The following is a 12,134-nucleotide window of genomic DNA, read 5'->3' as shown; positions in this document are numbered from 1 at the left end:
GCTCCCAGTAGGCCAGCCTTCCTGAGTGCAGCCCACAATTAGAATACGGATTTCCCCTAAGCAGTCACTCTGCAGTCCTAAAAGCACCGAGGAGGGCGAGTGCAGGAGGCAGGACAAGATACGCTAACATAGGATAACAATCAAGCAACAGTAGCTCAAACCCTGGGATAAGAATCACTTACTGAATGAATATTGGCTCCTGAGCAAAATCAAAATAAAAGTTGGGTGTGGAGCTCAGGGCTGGGTTTTGAGAGCATTTCCAGTGGGTTTCAGACTCTGTGTCTGCCTGTGGTCAGAGGGGGCACCGCTGCCCAGGTCTGAGGCTCCCGTCCCGGCCACACCCTGAGCCTTACCTGCCGGACACGGGCGCTCATTTACGGCAACGGCCTGGGTCTCCCGGGATGCCTCACGACACTGCTGGTGGCGACCTAACCCCCCTTTCTTCAGTCACTGGAGAAAATCTCAGGCCTCTGCACTTCTCCTTTCCCATAAGGAGGATGACGCAAACCCAGATACACGGCGAAGTTAACGTGGCCCTCGGGGTGTCCCGGGACCGGCCACGGGCTCCGTGCTTCCCGTTTCACAACCCGCACCGCTGGGCTCTTCTCTGAGCTTAAACGCTTTCTCCACGGAGACGGGCAATGACAGCCAGTGCCAGCTGCTGGCGTGGGCAGGCCGGCGGGCACAGCCCTGCCCCAGGGAATGCAGGGACTGAGACAGTGTGGGACCACTCAGAAGCACAACTCAGGACACCCGGGAACAGTTCACGGAGGCAGCAGATGCTGTGTAAGGGGCCCAGGGCTCTGGGACAGTCCCGACTCCGCCCTCAGCTCCACACCCACTAGTGTGACTTGCACACGTGAGCTGACCTTTCTGGGCCTCAGTTTCCACTTTTGCGAAAGAGGACAATAAAGTAACTGCTATGCAAGGTTCACTCTGAGAATTAATTTTTAAAGTGAATGCTGAAGCAGAGTTCTCAGCAGGACAGCCGGCGGGTGAGTCCCATGTCAGCGGCCACTCCCGTTCCTATCCGGGCACAGCCGGGGAGGCCTGGACAGGTGGCAGTAAGTCACCTTCAGAGCTGCCTGCCCCATCCCACCCTGTGCTCTCAGGCTCACAGTGCCCGGCCTGAGGGACGGCTGCCATGGGCACAGGAACGGCTTGCCTGTATGATCAGAAACCTGTATACAGCACCCCCCATCCACACCCCCACACACACACCACACACCCCCACACACACCCCGGCACAGAGCTGTCTCAGGGATGTCAGCTCCCGACTCCCTGAGCTCAGATGCAGACAATTCAGAGTCATAGGTGGTGGGGGAGAGAGTGAGCAAGGTGTGCATGGTTGTCCACGCGAAGAGCAGCCGGCGCTCCGGTCCATGCGGACGCCAGAGGAAGCGGTGCCGGGGAGAGTGAGTGAGGGTCTTGGGGGGGCCCCAGAGAAGCCAGCAAGGAGAGGACCAGACCAGAAAGAGCACAGAGCTGCACGGACATTCGGAGGAGCTGGTTGAGCATCAGTGTGGGTCCGGCTGCAGTGACCCAGGGGGCGGGGAGATTTCACTGCAGAACCACCCGGAACAGGGGAGCCTCTGAACCTCAGTCTGACCGAGGAAAAGGGGATGCGAACTCCGGAAAGAAGGGGCGAGCAGAGAGCTGTGGGCCTCGGCGGCATCAGCCTGGGTCCTGGGCGCCCCTGCGGCTCTGCGGCCCCAGCACACGGAGGCCTCCCCTGAGCTCCCTCCCACAGAGCTTGTCTTTTATTTTATATTGAGATATAACTGGTATTTTATTATACGTATATTAATCTCAGGCAGGCAACCTGATGTTTCGATCTTGTATCTGCTGAGAAGGCACCACCACCACAAGTCTAGGTAACTAACATCCACGCAGGGACAGCGTCTCTGTTCTTGTGATGAGAACGTGTGAGGGCTACTCCCTTAGCTTAAAAAAAGGGACTTTTTTAAAACGCCGCGGGATGCGGGACAAATTGTTGAAAATCGGGATTGCCCCGCCAAAAGCGGGGACGTCTGGTCACCTTATCTTAGCTGCTTTCAAGCCTGTGACACCGTATCGCCCCCTGCAGCCACCGCTCGGCGTTCTGGTTTTTGGCAGAGAAAGCCGCTGGGAGCCTCCTGGAAGTAGCCCCAGGGGTGGGTGGCATCAGCTCCGAGGGGTCATTAATACTAGATCAGCCTGAGAGGGGTCTGATGCCATGTGCCTCGTACAGCAATTCATGCCCATGCCTAGCAAAGAGAGGCAGGGTCTACCGAGCGCCAGAACATCGTGTAGGATGCGATGGTCACGGGAGAAAGCCACGGAGCACGGGCTGCCCAGCTGGCCCAGCCGCCGGCGCGCAGGGGGGACGGCCCGCGGGCTGTGACCAGTTCCGACACCTCAGTGCTCCCTGGGGCCTGCCGCTGCTCCCAGGCCAGGTGCAGAGGCCGAGAGAAAGCTTATTGAAGGGGGGCCCGGCCACCGCCGTTCTGAACACACGGCACAGCGGGCGGCACTGTGCGCGGCACCATGCCAGGCTCTCGGTCTGCCTGGAGACATGGCTGTGGGTGCACTGCTGCTTCCATCGCGGGTTAGCCCACCTGGACCCGCGCAGCCAGGAAGCCAGCTGCAGGCAGGAAACCAGCCAGGGCCCCATCCGCCGCCGTGAGTTGCAGCCTCATAGCCGTTTTCTTTTCTCGACTTGCCCCACAGACCGAGAAGGAAGTAAAAAGCCACAGAGTCACTCCACGCTGCAGGGAGCACCCCGCACCTGCTGGCACTGTGCTCACCTGTGAGGGGCGAGTTACTAAATATTAATTAGGATAACAGCAAAGATCCCGTCGCGGAGAACGAGACTGTGATTGCTGTTTAGCACTTTGCATACTTTATTTTTTTAAAATATATTTTATTGATTTTTTTACAGAGAGGAAGAGAGAGGGATAGAGTTAGAAACATCGATGAGAATCATCAATGAGCTGCCTCTTGCACACCCCCTACTGGGGATGTGTCCGCAGCAACCAAGGTACATGCCCCTGACAGGATGCCCTTGACCGGAATCGAACCTGGGACCTTCCAGTCCGCAGGCCGACGCTCTATCCACTGAGCCAAACCGGTTTCGGCAGCACTTTGCATACTTTAATGTGCAGCCTCAATGTCCTCCTCTGTAAACTGAAGGTAATATTGCACTTATTTCACTATGTTCTTGCGAGGATGGAGAAGGGGCGATGGAGGCAGCACTGGGGGAGTTGAGGCAGCAGCTTTAGAACAACAGGGTTTGAACGACGAGACGCGGGCTAAGATCCCCACTCTGAGTTCTACTGCTTGGCCTCCTGAGCTTCCGTTTCCCCATCTCTAAAGCGGACATGGAATCACCTCCTCGGAGGAGAATTGTGGGAGACGGGGCGTCAGGCCCCAGCCGGTCTGCATCCCCAGGAGGTGTGTATTAAATGCTTATACCTCCCCTGGTTACACACTGACTGTTCACCTGCGTCAGCTGTCACTCAGTGCCGTCCAGGTGCCCATTTCCTCTCTGAAGACGAACCGCTCTACCAGTTTCATGGGCCAGACACTGGTTCAACAGCTTCACGTCTGTAACGCACCGAATCCTCACCCACGTCAATGAGGGAGGAGCTGCTGTCATCCCGTTTCACAGACAAGGACTCTGAGGCACAGGGTGTAGGTACCCGCCCCGCTCCGTCCTCCCCATCACAATGCGGGTGCTGTGGGGGTCGGCCTGCCCGGGACCCCAATCCCGGTGCCTCTCTTTCAGAGATAAGCCATGGGTGGTCTCACAACCACGGTGTATTGACTAGACCAACTTTTCAACCTTTGAAATAGTAACATTTTGTATATTTTCTTAGAACTCTTCAAAGAAACTAAATGTTTTTAAATGAGGCACCTATAACTAGTTCATCTTGTTCTATGCTGGAATACCATAAATAAGTGTGCTTCTTTTTCTACAGATTACCCAAATAAGTCTTACATTAAAATGTACCCATGAGTTTTTATTTAAAGAATTATTATAAGTCCAAATTAAAGAAAAAACTATAGATAGGTGGGTAGGTAGATAGATATTAATAGATAGATATTAGGGAAGTATTAATGCTGTTTGGTTAAACTAATGACTACTACATTAAATAATCTGAATAGTCTCCTTATTTCTAATACTCACTGTCTTAGTCACCACAGTACTCTATGGTACTTCAGCGTATCCTTTTACAAATTTGATCAACTCCAAACACAGTAAACATCAATGATGCAGATCAATGATGCTTAGAAGGAATCTCCAGGGAAGAGATGAGAAAGAAAGGTTTAAAAAAGTCTATCTTTCCAAGTGCACAGGCAGCTTCCTGTACATCACGCTCTTTGTTTATTAGGATAATTAAGCCCTTACTTATCAGTCTTAACTTTCAGATGCACACTGGCCTGGCAGGACTCATGTCCACTTTCTCTAAAACAAAGGGGAGTGCCCAGGCCTCGGTGGGCTCTGGCAGGGCGTGCTGTTTTAAAACACGACTCGGTCTCATCCCTGGGGCTGCCCTGAAAAATGTGCTGGGTGTCTGCTCGCTCGCTCCCTGTCAGGGGAAGACACGCCACCCTGAGCGCTCGCTGTCTGTCAGGGTTTCCATTCAACCCTTCTCAGCCGGACCTCAGAGCAGGCACAGCTGCTGCAGGGGCAAGGGCCGGCCCGCGGAGGCTCACATAAGAGGGAGGACGTCAGAGAATCCCAGTGTCATCTGTGTGCTGCTCCTGCAGACCCGCTCCCATTCTCAAAGTGCATGCAATCCAGACTGCCCCTGCCATCGCCTCACAGCACAAAACGCCGGGGCTGACATGCAAGTTGTCTTCCCCTGAAAAGCCTGGGCTGTTCCGGAGACCCTGGAACTTCTGCCGCCCAGGGGAGGAGAGAAGTGGGGCGCGCGGGAAGCCTGAGGCTGAGCTCCCATCCCCAGGGACCCAGGGCGCCAGGGATGTCACAGGAGGCTCCCGGGACCGGGACTGAGGACAGAGGGGACCGGCCTCGGCGCCCCTCCCCCGCACACACCGCGGAGAGGCCGGGACGTGCCCCGGGCGGCGGGCGCGGTGCCCGCCAGCACCTGTCCTCGCGCCGCACGTGTCCAGCTGGCACGGCCGCCGCGCCGCGCCCTCCCGCGCGTGTGCCCGCGGCTGGCACCCGGACCTCCCCCGCCGGCGCCGGGCGAACCAGAGATGCCGCCCCAGCTCCCTACGCCGCGAAGATGGTAACCACCGACCTCGCCTCCGCACGGCGCCCTCCAACTTCGGAAACTGCAGTCAACTCGCGGGGCCGCGGCGAGTGGGCGCCTTCCCGGGGACCGCGCTGGGCTGCGCGGCCGGCCGCCCCGCTCCGCACCCGCCGCCTCGGCTCCGCGGGGCCCGGCGGCGGCGGCGGCACCGGGCCCGGGGGGCGCGCTCCGAGCCCCGGGTGTGCGGCGTCTCCTGCTCCGAGGGGATCGCGGCTCCTCCGCGGGGGACGCGGTCGGACAGAAGCCGAGGCGCGGCTGCTGCTCGCAGGACCGCCTGCCCGCTGCCAGGCTCGGTCACATCGCGTGCTCGCCGGGCGGCCCGGGCGAGCGAGGGGCGGGCGGGGGGCGGGCGAGGGGCCGCGGGCGCCGCAGTCCGCACCGGGCGCCGCGCCGCGGAGAATGACAGCGCCGGGAGGAGCGGCCGGAGGCGCGGGCGCCAATGCGCATGAACCGGGCGGGCGGCACGTCACCGGGGGCGGGGCTACAAGGGAGGGGAGGGGCTACCAAAGAGGGGCGGAGCTACCGGGAGGGCGGGGCGATCCGAGGATGGGAAGGGGTCCTGCCTGCTTGCCTAGATTTAAGGGGAAAACAGACCTTGAAGCTGTGAATTTGAACTTGTTTGTCTCCAGAGTCTGTTGTCCCTTAAAAGTACTCTAAGTGGTCCTCAGGCCTGGGCAAGACTACAGAGGCCAATTTAAGTCAAGATCTTACACCTAGGGACGGGGACAGTGGGGGTGAAGGGCCTGGGGTGGGGTGGGAACCGGGTGGAAGGGAGCTGGGGGGGTCGGGAGGGGGGAAAGGAGAGGAACATCTGTAGTAATCTGAACACTAAAGATTAAAAAAAAAAAGAAGCTGGAATTTAGGGATGGGTGAAAAGGTGAAGAAGTACAAGTTGGTAGCTACAAAATAACCACAGGATGTAAAATACAGCACAGGGCATAGAGCCAAGAATATTGTCATAACTATGTGTGGTGCCAGGTGGGTGCTTGATTTATTGAGGTCATCACTTAGTAAGTTATATAATATCTGATCACAGGGGTGCACACCTGAAACAAATGCAATATTGTAGGTCAACTCTAATTGAAACATAAAAGTTACTCAAAGTAGAAAAAAGCTGGAATTTAGAATTCAGCGGCCCTCTGTTCTGGCTGTCCATAGCGATAGCTTGGGGAGCTTGTTGAGAGCCCATGGCCTTGGCCAACCTCCTCCATCTTTGGGTGGGCCCTGGTATGGGTAGGTTGTAAACTTTCCCAGGGGATACAGCAGAGCATCTGAAACGGTTCATGTGGCAGAACCCCCTGGGATTCGCTTACGCTGCAGGCTCCGGTCAGGGGGTCTGGGTGTCGGGGGCGAGTGTTCATCCCCCACAGGCTCTCAGCCCGCACCCGCACTGAGGCCGGGACTGCCCATCCCCGCTCTGAAGTGAGCTCTGGAATCAGAGCAGAGCCTCCGAGCCTCGGTCTGTGGAAAATCACCTGAGTAGTTTTGCAAAAATGCGGAGCACATGACCAGGCCCTGCCCACAGTGGTTGTACTTCAGATTCAGGGCAAAGGTGGGGCTCTGGAATTCAATTGTGGATGAATCTGTTGTAGGTGTTGTTGGCAGCAAACTTCAGGATAGGAGACCAGCCACCTGGACTTAGAATAGGCTTTTGCAGCGAGAAGAGCCGAGCCAGGTGTGGAACTTAGGCCAGGTCCACATCCAGCAGATGCTTTATCTGGCTAGCCAGAATCTTCTACAGCTATTATGCATTGCTTAGGAAAACATAGGTTATATTAAACACACCCATTCATTATACGAATCATTAAAGGGAGCTGAGAGCCGGTTGGAGGAGAAGGCTGGTTAGAAGGGGAGGGCGGAGTAGGGCTGTCGGCTGTCCTGTGGGGCAGTGTGCATCGCAGGGGGAGGGGGTGGAGGAGGAAACAAAGCGTGGACTCAGCCTGGAGCCTAGAAAATCACCTTGGAGAAGCAGGGACCAGGCTGGGCCTTCTCCTCACAGCACAGGGTGAAATGCAAGGTCCAAGAGCTTATGAACGCACGGCCCGCCCCATACCTCACCTCACTGAAGTCTCACAGCCATCTTGCAACTTAGCTAAAAAGTTGTTATGCCCATTTTACAGATTTAAAAAAGATCGCTCTGCACATTGGTTGGCTCGCACAGACAGTGGAATTGAACAAGAGTGCACTTCTGGATGTTGGGCATGGCTTCTATAACGAAGGAGAACAGTGGCTCGGGTCTTACAAAGAAGATCGTTTCTGCGTTTACTGTTCACATCCTTCAAGGCTGTGCCTATATTTTGAGTGAGAAAGGCTTTCCTTCTTGTACGGAGGAAGAGCTTTTGTGTCTTCACCCTAGATTTGCACCCACGAAGTGGAGGCACAGTGATTTTGAGAGCATCCGGTCCTGCAGCCACAGCTTCCTCGCACAGGCTTCTCCGGCAGGCTCCGAGTCAGGTGTCCTCGCCATCCTCGTACAATCCTGGCCCAGAGAAGCCAAAACATGCAGACAAAAAGCTGGGCCAAAAGCCCAGACAGAAACCTCAGGCCTCCGTCCTTTCCTCTGCTCTCCCTTCCCAGCCACCTCCTGGAGACTCACACTGCGGAGTGTTCATACCAACAGCTGCCACAGTAAATGGGAACCAAATGTTCTTCCCAGCCTCGGCGGTGCAGAAGCAGAGAGGCGGGAGGGAGTCAGTGCTTGTGGTACATGCTGTGGCCTCTGCCCCCAGCCTGGCGGAGGGTCCAGAGGAAAACGGGGGCTGTCTCCGTGCAGTTCCCAGGTCGGGAGGTTGGCTGGGAAGCTGTGCCCTCCTCACCTTTATCTCTACAGCCACTGCAGCGCTCCTTTAGCTCTGCTCTTCCATATGATTATAAAAGTAAAAACACGTGAAAGAATGCCTAATTTAGCCAAAACCTGTTTGGCTCAGTGGATAGAGCCTGGGCCTGCCGACTGAGGGGTCCCAGGTTCAATTCCGGTCAAGGGCATGTACCTTGGTTGCGGGCACATTTCTAGTAGGGGGTGTGCAGGAGGCAGCTGGTCGATGTCTCTCTCTCATCAATGTTTCTAGCTTTCTGTCCCTCTCCCTTCCTCTCTGTAAAAAAAATCAATACAGTGGTGCCTCGCATAACGAACGCCTCGCACAGCGAACTTTGGACAGGTTTTTCATGAAACCATCGGCCAAAAAGCAGAAAATGGATGAAGATGTGCAAGATTCGGTAGACTCTTCTTAGTCTGTCTTAAAATTAAAAAAATGTGTTTTTTTTTTTAAAAAATTATGTTTTTAGATGTATCTAAATAAAAATATGTCATCTTAGCATATTTTTTTATGTCATCTTAGCATATTTTATGCTACAGAACGAATTATTTTTTTTAACATGTATTGTTATGGGAAAACGCGTTTCACATAACGAACTTTTCGCATAACAAGCTTGCTCCTGGAACGAATTAAGTTCGTTGTGTGAGGCACCACCATTTTAAATATATTTTTTAAATATATTTAAAAAAGAATGCCCAATTTAAAGAATCTCTGTAGACAAGGGAGATGGGTCTGGAATTTTATTAGTTTTCAATAAGAAAAAATTTTTTTAGAGACTAAGATAGTGTAATAGACCTGCCGGAACTTTTAGAAGATGTGAGCCTGCTTGCTTAGGTACTAGATACTCCAGGGAGATTATTTATCTGTCCAGTATAGGAATTCATTTGCATGTTGACTTTAAGAGATCCATGACTGAATTATATAAACAGCGACTTAGTAGGTCCCACTGCCGTTGTATTTTGAGCCACTATTATTTACATTAAACACACGAAATGTGTTCTATTGGATTCATTTTGACTGTGTCAATATTGACTGTGTCTGGTTTTGAATTTGTTTCTCATTAGCCGCTATATTGTCTGGAAGAACAGCTACATTTTTTTCTCTCTGTGGTTTGTATTGCTTATGGGTCAGCAAAGCCTGCTCTTTGGCTGAGATTCTATAATAATAAAAGCGTAATGGACAGCTGAACGACCTTCCCGAGGAAGCCAGGGCTGTGAGGGTGGGGCCCCTTGCTTGAATTTCATGCATCGGCTTCTAGTTTCTTTATAAAATTTCAAGTGTACAGAGGCTAGTAACTCAATGAACCGTTCTCTGCTCATTCAGGAAGCTGTGCCTAGCAGAGATTTTATTAAACTCTTTTTGCTAATTGTCACTGGCTTATCACTGAGTGGAGAAGTTTGGCCCCTAACTTCTCCCTATTTGTTAATTACATTTCTTCATCCATTTCACTCAGAGTGACTCTTTGACATGAAATCCTCCAACCTCTGCCTAGTTGATAGTTGCGGTTAACCCAGACAAGAGGACTCTGGGGAGTCCGAGGTGGCTGGCAAGGCTGAGACCACAGAGGGGACATGAGGGTTGATTTCACTGGGAAAAAATTACCATAAATGTTCACACAGTTGTGCTTGGATTTGGATATGGCTACTATAAAGTTTGCCTTGTTGGAACACTTGCAGCTGCCCGTAACTTCCCTGGACCCCGTTACCAACCCCGTCGTGGGCTGAGGGTGGGGTTGGGACGGTCGGCATTGTCTTTTTCTCCTGGGAGGCTTTTGAGCGCCATTGGAAGCCCAACTTCTCCTGCCCTGGCACAGGACACGGACAAAGTGCCTGCATGGCAAATGCTCACTTCTGCATCATTTGTTCTACATACTTTGCTTAGAACGTAGAGCAGTCAGTATCATACATGACCTGGGATTTCAGGCCTGCTCTAAAATATGTTTCTTTAAAAACTATGTTTTTATTTATTTCAGAGAGGAAGGAAGAGGGAAAGAGAGGGAGAAACATCAATGATAAGAGAGAATCATTGACCGGCTGCCTCTTGCACTCCCCCTACTAGGGATGGAGCCTGCAACCGGGGCGTGTGCCCTTGACCGGAATCGAACCCAGCACTCTTCATTCTGCAGGCTGATGCTCTATCCACTGAGCAAAACCGGCTAGGGTCTAAATATGTTTAAAATCCTACAAATAAGTTATGCTGGTGATCATTGTAACTCCAAGCCTGGAAGCCAGTGGTGCTGAGGCAAGAGCAGGCTGGGGGTAAAAGGCGGGACTGGGGCTGAGGAGGAAGGTGTGGCCTTGCTGGCGAAGAGCAGAGCTGCTGGGGCCTGGGCTCAGCCGCTGAGACGGGTGGGAGAAGTAGGAGGCTGCGACCAAGATGAGAAATAGCCGTTAAAACTGTGCCCATGGCTTAGCACTTTCTGTTCTTAAAGTGTGAAGGCTCCTCCCACGTCTGACTTAATCTACAGGAAAGAATGATCCGAGATTAATACATAGATTACAAACCCCTTGTAAATAGATTAAAAACGACTACATAAATGTGCATTCAATACTAATCTACATGTATCACCTCCCCCTCCCTCCCAACCCAGCTGCCCACTAGCAGAAGGCAGCGGCGGGGGGAGGCCAGGGGCAGAGTGGGAACCACACAGTGGTCTGGCTTTCTCCCAGCATCCCCATCTGTCAGTGGAATCACGTGGCTGCTGCTCTGATGACCTACTATTACAGAGTGACGTAGCCTCAGTACACAGTAGGGCCCTAATACATGTTGTTTGTCAGGGAGCTTTCTTTCTCTCTCCCCGAACTGACCTGCAGCGGGACGTGTGCGGGTGCTCTCGCCGCTGTCAGTGAGCACGCTCAGGGTGGTGCTCCAGAGCGCTTTCCTCTGGCAGGCGGCTTAAGAGAGACTTCAGGGCTCCTCTGGGGACGGAGGTCGCATCGCACAGGCTTTCAGGGGAGATCAAGACAAAGCTTGCTAATGTGCCTCCGTGGCCGCACACGTCTGCCGGGGAGAAGGCAGGCGTAGACGTGACCCGTCCAGATCTTTCTCCTGGAGGCAGAGATGGAGAGCAGTGCTGTGCTTACAGAAGTGAAGGCAGAGCGCGCTTAAGCAGATGTCTCCACGTCCCAGACAGGAGTGGGTGCGCCCACACTCCCGTCATCCTGACCTCTGCACCCCTCACACTTGGACCTGAGTCGCTGCCATGGTCCGTGGCTGCCCTGCCGCCGCGGTGCTCAGTGAGGGCGGAGAGTCTGCAGGCCCCGTTCATCCCACCTTTATCATTTCCACCTGATGTGATCCTTGCAAACCTGAGTTGTAAGTAAGCATCTGAGAAAGCTGCTTCACTAACCACAAATCAGTCACCAGCTAACAAATCACTCCGGTCGGAGGAGGGAAGATGAGAAGCTGGTGCGCAGCCGCTGAAGCGAGGCTGTGAGAGGGCCAGGGCCAGAGCGTTCCTGCCGCTTCCCGCCCGGTCCTCCACCTTCTTCTTCCAGTCCCACCCTCTCGGCACTTCCAGCAAGTGGACTTTCCTGCTCTCGTCCGTCCCTCCTGGAGGGACAGCGAGCACAGGCTTGCTCTCTGGCTTTGCCTGCGGTCTGGCCCGCACAGGGTCCGCCGCGGCTTGGGCATCACCACAGCAGCAGTCCCATCCTCTCAGATCCCGTTCTCCCAGAACCCCAGCACACCCTGTCTGCCCCCACAAAGGAGAGCATTCCCTTTCGGCTGCACCCTCTCCCTCCCCACTGCCCCCGGGGGGAGGACCCTTTCTGGAGAGGGCGGCTGGCCCAGGCCAGGGAAGTGCCAGTTGGTGAAGTTTCCACACACTTGGCTGGGGGCTAAGCCCCTGCTGCAAGCAGCAGCACAGCTCCTGGCATCTGAGAGGTTACTTGTGCAGTGGGGGTCAGCCCCCGGGGGAGGGGCCAGAGCGCCATCCTAGAGAAACAGGGGCCTTGGCGATTTCACAGCAACTCGTGAAAGAGAAGAATTCCCAGAGGCAAAGCCATAAAGCAAATCCTCCCGCCAAGACCTCTTGTAAAAGCAGCCGCTGGATTTA

At 54.2% G+C, this 12,134-nt stretch overlaps 1 protein-coding gene across 1 annotated transcript in view; it reads right to left on the bottom strand.

The window, feature by feature from the left end:
* The window catches only part of PAG1 (phosphoprotein membrane anchor with glycosphingolipid microdomains 1), an 86,478-nt gene extending 80,899 nt beyond the window's left edge, over window positions 1–5,579 (bottom strand). The window contains exon 1 of the mRNA XM_084864324.1: window positions 5,250–5,579. The gene's annotated coding sequence lies outside the window, so the exon portion shown is untranslated. The remainder of the gene's footprint in view (window positions 1–5,249) is intronic.
* Window positions 5,580–12,134: the final 6,555 nt, after the last annotated feature.

Source organism: Pipistrellus hanaki, assembly GCF_964339955.1.
Source record: "Pipistrellus hanaki genome assembly, chromosome: 17".
In the NCBI taxonomy this organism is placed as follows: Eukaryota; Metazoa; Chordata; class Mammalia; order Chiroptera; family Vespertilionidae; genus Pipistrellus; species Pipistrellus hanaki.
The sequence above is the reverse complement of the archived record's forward strand: the minus strand, read 5'-3'. Positions and strand labels throughout refer to the sequence as shown.